This window comes from Canis lupus, chromosome 10, assembly GCF_011100685.1.
Source record: "Canis lupus familiaris isolate Mischka breed German Shepherd chromosome 10, alternate assembly UU_Cfam_GSD_1.0, whole genome shotgun sequence".
NCBI classification, from domain to species: Eukaryota; Metazoa; Chordata; class Mammalia; order Carnivora; family Canidae; genus Canis; species Canis lupus.
In genome coordinates this window covers 52,035,192-52,044,990 of record NC_049231.1, presented here as the reverse complement: position 1 = coordinate 52,044,990, position 9,799 = coordinate 52,035,192, and the positions used below count along the sequence as shown (strand labels likewise).

The 9,799-nt window shown below is 41.1% G+C and overlaps 1 long non-coding RNA gene across 6 annotated transcripts in view; it reads right to left on the bottom strand.

Moving 5' to 3' along the window:
- LOC111097745 overlaps positions 1-9,799 on the bottom strand; it is a 232,828-nt gene that overhangs the window by 170,653 nt on the left and 52,376 nt on the right. The window lies entirely within an intron of this gene.

Genomic DNA, 9,799 nt, shown 5'->3' with positions numbered 1-9,799 from the left:
ACTTAAATCCCAAGGTCATCTCTCAGATTCAGTGAACATGTATACTCCATCAGAAGATTAGAGACTTATTCCCTGGAGAAGAAAACAGAGGGTCTCTACTCTAGAGGACAGAAAGCAGTGGTAAAAATAGGAATGTGATACGAAGAAAAGTGAGAAAATGCGAAAGTCTACATTTATAATCTTGAAATACCTACCACTACCACCACTTGAAGTTCTCTTTCCTTACCAAGTCCTCAGAATGCTATTAGTCTTAGAAATCTGGCCAGCCCTAGAGAAAATGTCTAAGCTACAAAACTGATGATTCCCCATTATGACACCATCCAAGGAAGTCCACAAGTAACCAGTCCTGCCAACAGAGCTTCCATTATCTTAAATATGAGCAGAGGGCCAAAAATAGGCAGAAAGCTAATAAAAAACAACTTGAAAAGCAGAAGTCAAAACAGAGAAAACTTGGGGGAAAAAACAAAAAAAATATACATATGTAAATATATCATTAATATCTTCATAGAATTGACAATATGCAAAAGTAACATTCGGATGAAACAAGCAAAACCTGGAAATTAAAACTGATAGTGTGCAAATAAAAATTCAATTGAGAGGATAGAAGAGAAGAAACAGTGAGAAAAAAATGCCCCAAAAGATGTCCAAAATGACAAGATGGAAAAAAATGGGATTTGTTTTAAGAAGGAGGCAAGGCAATGAGAGACTTAAATCCTCATCTTCCAAAGGCAAGTACTAAAACTGAAAAATCAAGAAATAGTAGTATACACATGTTATATAAAGTTATGAAGGGAGGCAAATAAAACAACTGGAAGCAATTCTTTGGGAGGTGAAAATGGGAGTGATAGGGGCAGAAGATTGCTGTTTTTGGTAAGAAGCCTTATAAACTCTCACAATATTTTCATGCATAAACCTCAATAAGCACTTTTTTTTCCTGTCTTTCACAGCCTTTGCATCTGATTTTTTAAAAATCTTAGCTTTGCCACTTAGAAGCCTTGGGCTTATCACTGAACTTCTTTAATGTCTCTTTAGCTGTATAATATCGGACAGAACATCTATGTCACGAAATTGTTGTGAATGTCAAATAGGACCGTGTATGTGAAGAGTTAAACAGCCTCGTAAATACAAATGACATGTTAGTTACTATTATATCTAAGTTAGCTAGAAGTCAATTTTTCATTTGCTCATTCCATCCTTGTGATAGCAGAAAAGGAAAAAACTTGGGAAAAAAGCTCTATTTCTAGGGTTGCTTCTAGCCTTTGAGATGAACATTGACCAACCAGAAGCTTCTATAAACTAACCCTTGGTACCTATTGTCATGCCTGCTCATTACCTCTTCTACATCAGAGACAGAAGTCTGAAATAGAGAGTTTATGGAGGTGATAAAGGCAGTAATGTGGAGATCTTTATTCCACAATAAATAAAACAGTTATTTTCATGTTATTGTTTAATTACTTCTGTTAACCTAATAAATTTTCCAACCACCAAGAAATAAAATAGTAATATTTGTAAGCAGAATGGCACTCCAAAGGTGTCCATGCCTTGATCCCTGGACTCTGTGTTGTACTACACAGAAAGAGGAACTTTGCAAATGTAATCAAGGTTATTAACAGTAAAATAGGGAGGTTTTTCTCAATTATCTAGGTGGCCAAATCTAATCACATGAGCCCTCACAAGGAGAGAGCAGTCTCTGCCTGGAGGCAAAGAGAGAAGTAGTGAGAAGTAGGAAAAAGGCTCAACCTGCCATGTGTGGGGCCATTCGGAAAGCATGGGCTTCTGGAAGCAAATACCGGTCCTTGACTCACAACCAGCAAGGAAAAAGAAATCTCTGTTCTACAAGTGCAAGGAACTGAATTCAGCCAAAAATCTGAATGAACTTGGAAACAGTTTCCTCCCCTGATCCACCAGTTAGGGATATAGCCTTGCTCATACCTTGAGTTTGGACTTGGTGGATCTCAGCAGAGGATCCAGTAACACCCTGACTTCTCACCAAATAAGTACTAATTTGGTGGTAAATTCTTATGGTAGCATGGATAACTAATGCTATATTAAGACATTTTAAAGTTTCATCTGATTCAGAATGGGTAATATGATCCACTAGATCCAGTATTTTTTTGGGGGGTGCCATCTTCCTTTTTTTTTTAAATAAATTTATTTTTTATTGGTGTTCAATTTACCAACATACAGAATAACACCCAGTGCTCATCCCGTCAAGGGCCCCCCTCAGTGCCCATCACCCATTCACCCCCACCCCCCGCCCTCCTCCCCTTCCACCACCCCTAGTTCATTTCCCAGAGTTAGGAGTCTTTATGTTCTGTCTCCCTTTCTGATATTTCCCACACATTTCTTCTCCCTTCCCTTATATTCCCTTTCACTTTTATTTATATTCCCCAAATGAATGAGAACATATAATGTTTGTCCTTCTCCAATTGACTTACTTCACTCAGCACAATACCCTCCAGTTCCATCCACGTTGAAGCAAATGGTGGGTATTTGTCGTTTCTAATGGCTGAGTAATATTCATTGTATACATAAACCACATCTTCTTATCCATTCATCTTTCGATGGACACCGAGGTTCCTTCCAACAGTTTGGCTATTGTGGACATTGCTGCTAGAAACATCAGGGTGCAGGTGTCCCGGTGTTTCACTGCATCTGTATCTTTGGGGTAAATCCCCAACAGTGCAATTGCTGGGTCGTAGGGCAGGTCTATTGTTAACTCTTTGAGGAACCTCCACACAGTTTTCCAGAGTGGCTGCACCAGTTCACATTCCCACCAACAGTGTAAGAGGGTTCCCTTTTCTCTGCATCCTCTCCAACATTTGTTGTTTCCTGCCTTGCTAATTTGCCCCATTCTCACTGGTGTGAGGTGGTATCTCATTGTGGTTTGGATTTGTATTTCCCTGATGGCAAATGATGCAGAGCATTTTCTCGTGTGCGTGTTGGCCATGTCTGTGTCTTCCTCTGTGGGATTTCTGTTCATGTCTTTTGCCCATTTCATGATTGGATTGTTTGTTTCTTTGGTGTTGAGTTTAATAAGTTCTTTATAGATCTTGGAAACTAGCCCTTTATCTGATACGTCATTTGCAAATATCTTCTCCCATTCTGTAGGTTGTCTTTTAGTTTTGTTGACTGTATCCTTTGCTGTGCAAAAGCTTCTTATCTTGATGAAGTCCCAATAGTTCATTTTTGCTTTTGTTTCTTTTGCCTTCGTAGATGTATCTTGCAAGAAGTTACTGTGGCTGAGTTCAAAAAGGGTGTTGCCTGTGTTCTCCTCTAGGATTTTGATGGAATCTTGTCTCACATTTAGATCTTTCATCCATTTTGAGTTTATCTTGTGTATGGTGAAAGAGAGTGGTCTAGTTTCATTCTTCTGCATGTGGATGTCCAATTTTCCCAGCACCATTTATTGAAGAGACTGTCTTTCTTCCAATGGATAGTCTTTCCTCCTTTATCAAATATTAGTTGACCATAAAGTTGAGGGTCCACTTCTGGGTTCTCTATTCTGTTCCATTGATCTATGTGTCTGTTTTTGTGCCAGGACCACACTGTCTTGATGACCACAGCTTTGTAGTACAACCTGAAATCTGGCATTGTGATGCCCCCAGCTATGGTGTTCTTTTTTAAAATTCCCCTGGCTATTCGGGGTCTTTTCTGATTCCACACAAATCTTAAAATAATTTGTTCTAACTCTCTGAAGAAAGTCCATGGTATTTTGATAGGGATTGCATTAAACGTGTAAATTGCCCTGGGTAACATTGACATTTTCACAATATTCTGCCAATCCATGAACATGGAATATTTTTCCATCTCTTTGTGTCTTCCTTAATTTCTTTCAGAAGTGTTCTATAGTTTTTAGGGTATAGGTCCTTTACCTCTTTGGCTAGGTTTATACCTAGGTATCTTATGCTTTTGGGTGCAATTGTAAATGGGATTGACTCCTTAATTTCTCTTTCTTCAGTCTCATTGTTAGTGTATAGAAATGCCACTGATTTCTGGGCATTGATTTTGAATCCTGCCATGCTACCAAATTGTTGTGTGAGTTCTAGCAATCTTGGGGTGGAGACTTTTGGGTTTTCTATGTAGAGTATCATGTCATCGGCAAAGAGGGAGAGTTTGACTTCTTCTTTGCCAATTTGAATGCCTTTAATGTCTTTGTTGTCTGATTGCTGAGGCTAGGACTTCCAGTACTATGTTGAATAGCAGTGGTGAGAGTGGACATCCCTGTCTTGTTCCTGATCTTAGGGGAAAGGCTCCCAGTGCTTCCCCATTGAGAATGATATTTGCTGTGGGCTTTTCATAGATGGCTTTTAAGATGTCGAGGAATGTTCCCTCTATCCCTACACTCTGAAGAGTTTTGATCAGAAATGGATGCTGTATTTTGTCAAATGCTTTCTCTGCATCTAATGAGAGGATCATATGGTTCTTGGTTTTTCTCTTGCTGATATGATGAATCACACTGATTGTTTTACGAGTATTGAACCAGCCTTGTGTCCCGGGGATAAATCCTACTTGGTCATAGTGAATAATTTTCTTAATGTATTGTTGGATCCTATTGGCTAGTATCTTGTTGAGAATTTTTGCATCCACGTTCATCAGGGATATTGGTCTGTAATTCTCCTTTTTGGTGGGATCTTTGTCTGGTTTTGGAATTAAGGTGATGCTGGCCTCATAGAACGAATTTGGAAGTATTCCAGCTCTTTCTATCTTTCCAAACAGCTTTAGTAGAATAGGTATGGTTTCTTCTTTAAACGTTTGATAGAATTCCCCTGGGAAGCCATCTGGCCCTGGACTCTTGTGTCTTGGGAGGTTTTTGATGACTGCTTCAATTTCCTCCCTGGTTATTGGCCTGTTCAGGTTTTCTATTTCTTCCTGTTCCAGTTTTGGTAGTTTGTGGCTTTCCAGGAATGTGTCCATTTCTTCTAGATTGCCTAATTTATTGGCGTATAGCTGTTGATAATATGTTTTTAAAATCGTTTGTATTTCCTTGGTGTTGGTAGTGATCTCTCCTTTCTCATTCATGATTTTATTAATTTGAGTCTCCTCTCTCTTCTTTTTAATAGGGTTGGCTAATGGTTTATCTATCTTATTAATTCTTTCAAAGAACCAACTCCTGGTTCTGTTGATCTGTTCCACAGTTCTTCTGGTCTCAATTTCGTTGAGTTCTGCTCGAATCTTTATTAACTCTCTTCTTCTGCTGGGTGAAGGATCTAGTTGCTGTTTTTTCTCTAGCTCCTTTATGTGTAAGGTTAGCTTTTGTATTTGAGTTCTTTCCAGTTTTTGAATGGATGCTTGTATTGCGATGTATTTCCCCCCTAGGACTGCTTTTGCTGCATCCCAAAGATTTTGAACGGTTGTATCTTCATTCTCATTAGTTTCCATGAATCTTTTTAATTCTTCCTTAATTTCCTTTCATCTTTTAGCAGGATGGTCCTTAACCTCCACGTGTTTGAGGTCCTTCCAAACTTCTTGTTGTGATTTAGTTCTAATTTCAAAGCATTATGGTCTGAGAATATGCAGGGGACGATCCCAATCTTTTGGTATCGGTTCAGACCCGATTTGTGACCCAGTATGTGGTCTATTCTGGAGAAAGTTCCATGTGCACTTGAGAAGAATGTGTATTCAGTTGAGTTTGGATGTAAAGTTCTGTAGATAACTGTGAAATCCACCTGGTCCAGTGTATCATTTAAAGCTCTCGTTTCTTTGGAGATGTTGTGCTTAGAAGACCTATCGAGGGTAGAAAGAGCTAGATTGGAGTCACCAAGTGTAAGGGTATTATTATCTAAGTATTTCTTCACTTTGGTTATTAATTGATTGATATATTTGGCAGCTCCCACATTCGGGTCATATATATTGAGGATTGTTAAGTCCTCTTGTTGGATAGATCCTTTAAGTATGATATAGTGTCCCTCTTATTCTCTCACTACAGTCTTCGGGGTAAATTTTAGTTTATCTGATATAAGGATGGCTACCCCTGCTTTCTTTTGAGGACCATTCGAATGGTAAATGGTTCTCCAACCTTTTATTTTCAGGCTGTAGGTGTCCTTCTGTCTAAAATGAGTCTCTTGTAGACAGCAAATAGATGGGTCCTGCTTTTTTATCCGATCTGAAACCCTGTGCCTTTTGATGGGGTCATTAAGCCCGTTCACGTCAGAGTTACCATTGATAGATATGAGTTTAGTGTCACCATGATATCTATTCAGTCCTTGTTTTTGTGGATTGTTCCACTGAACTTCTTCTTAAAGGGGAATTTTAAGAGTCCCCCTTAAAATTTCTTGCAGAGCTGGTTTGGAGGTCACATATTCTTTCAGTTGCTGCCTGTCTTGGAATCTCTTTATCTCTCTTTCCATTTTGAATGAGAGCCTTGCTGGATAAAGTATTCTTGGTTGCATGTTCTTCTCATTTAGGACCCTGAATATATCCTGCCAGCCCTTTCTGGCCTGCCATGTCTCTGTGGAGAGGTCCGCTGTTACCCTAATACTCCTCCCCATAAAAGTCAGGGATTTCTTGTCTCTTGCTGCTTTAAGGATCTTCTCTTTATCTTTGGAATTTGCAAGCTTCACTATTAAATGTCGTGTTGAACGGTTTTTATTGATTTTAGTGGGGGGATCTCTCTATTTCCTGGATCTGAATGCCTGTTTCCCTTCCCAGATTAGGAAAGTTTTCAGCTAGTATTTGTTCAAATACGTATTCTGGCCCTCTGGCCCTTTCGGCGCCCTCGGGAACACCAATTAAACGTAAGTTTTTCTTCCTCAGTCTGTCGTTTATTTCCCTTAGTCTATCTTCATGGTGTTTTGTTTGTCTCTTTTTTCCTCAGCTTCCCTCTTTGCTATCAACTTGTCTTCTATGTCACTCACTTGTTCTTCCATCTCGGTAACCCTCGTCGTTAGGACTTCTAGTTTGGATTGCATCTCATTCAATTGATTTTTAATTTCTGCCTGATTAGCTCTAAATTCTGCAGTCATTAAGTCTCTTGAGTCCTTTATGCTTTTTTCTAGAGCCACCAGTACCTGTATAATAGTGCTTCTGAATAGGCTTTCTGACATTGAATTGTAATCCAGATTTTGTAACTCTGTGGGAGAGAGGACTGTTTCTGATTCTTTCTTTCGAGGTGAGGTTTTCCTTCTAGTCATTTTGCTCAGTGCAGAGTGGCCAAAAGCAAGTTGTATTGGGAAAAGGAGAAAAAGAGAGGAGAGAAAGAAGGACAGAAAAGAGAAAGAGAAAAAGGAAGAAAAAAAGAGAAGAAAAAGAGAAAAAAAAAGAAAGAAAGGAAAAAAAAGGTGGGGGAAGGAAACAAATCAAAAAGAAAAAAAAAAAAACCACGGGGGAGTATCCTCTGATTCTGTGTACTTTAAGTCCCTTGGCTTCCCCTGGCACTTGTCCCTCTAGCTGGTCTTCTGGGGGAGGGGCCTGTTGTCCTGATTTTCAGGTGTTAGCACTTGGGGGAGCTGCTCTGCCCCCTGCCTGGTGCAGGGCTCAGTGGGGGTTGTTTACCCCGTGAGGCCCCAGGAGGAACAGCCCCAGTGGCGGGGCCAGCTCTGGAGCCCGCAGTAACTCCGCAGCTCTCCGTCTGCAGGGCCTGGAGGCTCCGGGGCGGGGCCGCTGATCTGCTCAGCTGGGGCAGGAGCGTCCTTGCTGTCCTGGGCCCTCCCGGCCTCTGCCTGTCCCGGGGGAGGCGGGATCCTGGGCTGTGTCCCGGCGCCCTGTGCTCCGGGGCCTGCGCTGTTGGATTCGCTCCCGCCCCGCAGCCCCCTCCGCGGAGCCGCCGCCCGAGCCCCCCGAGCTGCTCCTGGTACCGCGCAGCCCCCTCCGCACAGAGCCTCTTCCTCTGACCGAGCCCCCCTGAGCTGCTCCCGCCCCGCAGCCCCCTCCGCGGAGCCTCTTCCTCGCCCGAGCCCCTCCGAGCTGCTCCGGGTCCCGCCGTGCGCGCTGCAGCCCTTAGGGAGCTCGGCGCACTCTCCCGGGGCGCAGGTGTCTGTTACTGTCCCCGGGAGCCCGAGGGCATCCCCGCCCTCCTGGGTCCTGCTCCACCTGCCTGCGAGCCCCTTTCCGCCCGGGAAGGTCGGTGCAGCTCCTGCTCCTCCGGGACGGGGCTCTCCTGTCCTGGGGACACTCGCCCCGGCCTCAGCCCTGCTCCTCGCGGGGCCCCTCCCCCTCGGATGCCTTTTGTTTCTTTATTTCTTTTTCCCCGTCTTCCTACCTTGATAGAAGCACGAACTCTTCTCACTGTAGCATTCCAACTGTTCTCTCTTTAAATCTCAGGCCGAATTCATAGGTTTTCAGGATTATTTGAAGGTTATCTAGGTAATTTGGTGGGGACAGGTGATTTGGAGACCCTACTCCTCTGCCAGCTTGCCCCTCCTCCGATCCAGCATATTTTCTCGAGATTTGACAACATAAAAACATTGTATTGTAACACATTGTACTTAAAAAGGGTACCTTTATGATATAAATATTAAGTACTATCATCTTTAAGACATCATGAGGCTGGACAGAATCTACATGTTTCTACATTTAAAATGGGTTTCAATGGCTGGATAATAACCCAGAAACCCATGTATTTCACAGTATCAACCACTTTGCAAAGGTGATTTGGTCGTTCATTAGCTTTACAAAGAGCTAAAGACACTAATGTACACCATAGAGTATAACTTGGCATTGGTTTTCTGTCATTAGACTACTTTTTAGCCTGTATTGAAAGGTAGTAAAATACACTATAAGAGACCACCTAATTCATTTCTAAAAGAAAAGGTTTAAGTACAAAATGAATATTAACATAAGGTGTTGAAATTTGTGAATTAAGATCTTATTATGATATACTATATCACATTATAAGGTTCCCCCCTTAAAAAGCAAGTTACCACACAAACAGCATAAAATATCAGCCCTTCACTGTTCTTGATAATTTGGGAGATAATATTGAATGTTCACAGGGGCATAACTTTCTGGAAAATGAAGTACAAATGCTCCATGGGCTGGTTTCAAGGATATGAAAAAATTCCCTAAGATCCAGTATTGAATACTCTTACTCAAGGACAGTCAAATGTTTAAAAAAAACTCACAGAAAGAGAAGTATGAAAGAATGTAACATGTACATAAACAGGTGAATAGTCAGTTGCAGCAGAAGCAAAGGGCTGGAGAGAAGATAAAGGGGTGGAGGTAATGAGGCATCAGGGAGACAAAGAAGGATCAGACTGTAGGCCATGGTTTGGCTTGTGGACCAAATCCTGCCAACCATTTGTTTTGTACAGCTCATAAACTAAGAATAGCTTTTACATTTTTAGCTTGTTAAAAAAAAATCAAAAGAAGGATATTGTTTCATTTATCTTTCTTATGAAGGATACTATTATATGTAAATTCTATGAAATTAAACTATCAGTGTCCATAAATAAGCTTTTCTTGGTATCCAGCAATGCCCAATTGTTTGTTTGTGTATCATCTGTGGCTGCTTTTGCACTATAATGGCAAAGGTGAGTAGTTGTGACAATGACTATAGTGCCCACAAAGCCTAAAATATTTACTTACTTTCTATAGAAAAAAGAATGCTTCTATAGTTGAACATTTTTCCTATGAACAATTAAAGAAATAAAAGTCAAATAAAATCAGAATTGTAACTCTGATAGCAGTGTAGAGTATGAATTAGATGAAGAAGCAGCTACATCCAGATCAATCACGTAGAAATTATTGCGAGAACCCAAATTACTAATGAAAAGAGATGCACTTGAGGAAGAGGGTAGGGGCAGTGAAGAGAAGGAAAGGCATATTTTGTGAGATGTTTCATATAGAATTGACAAATCTG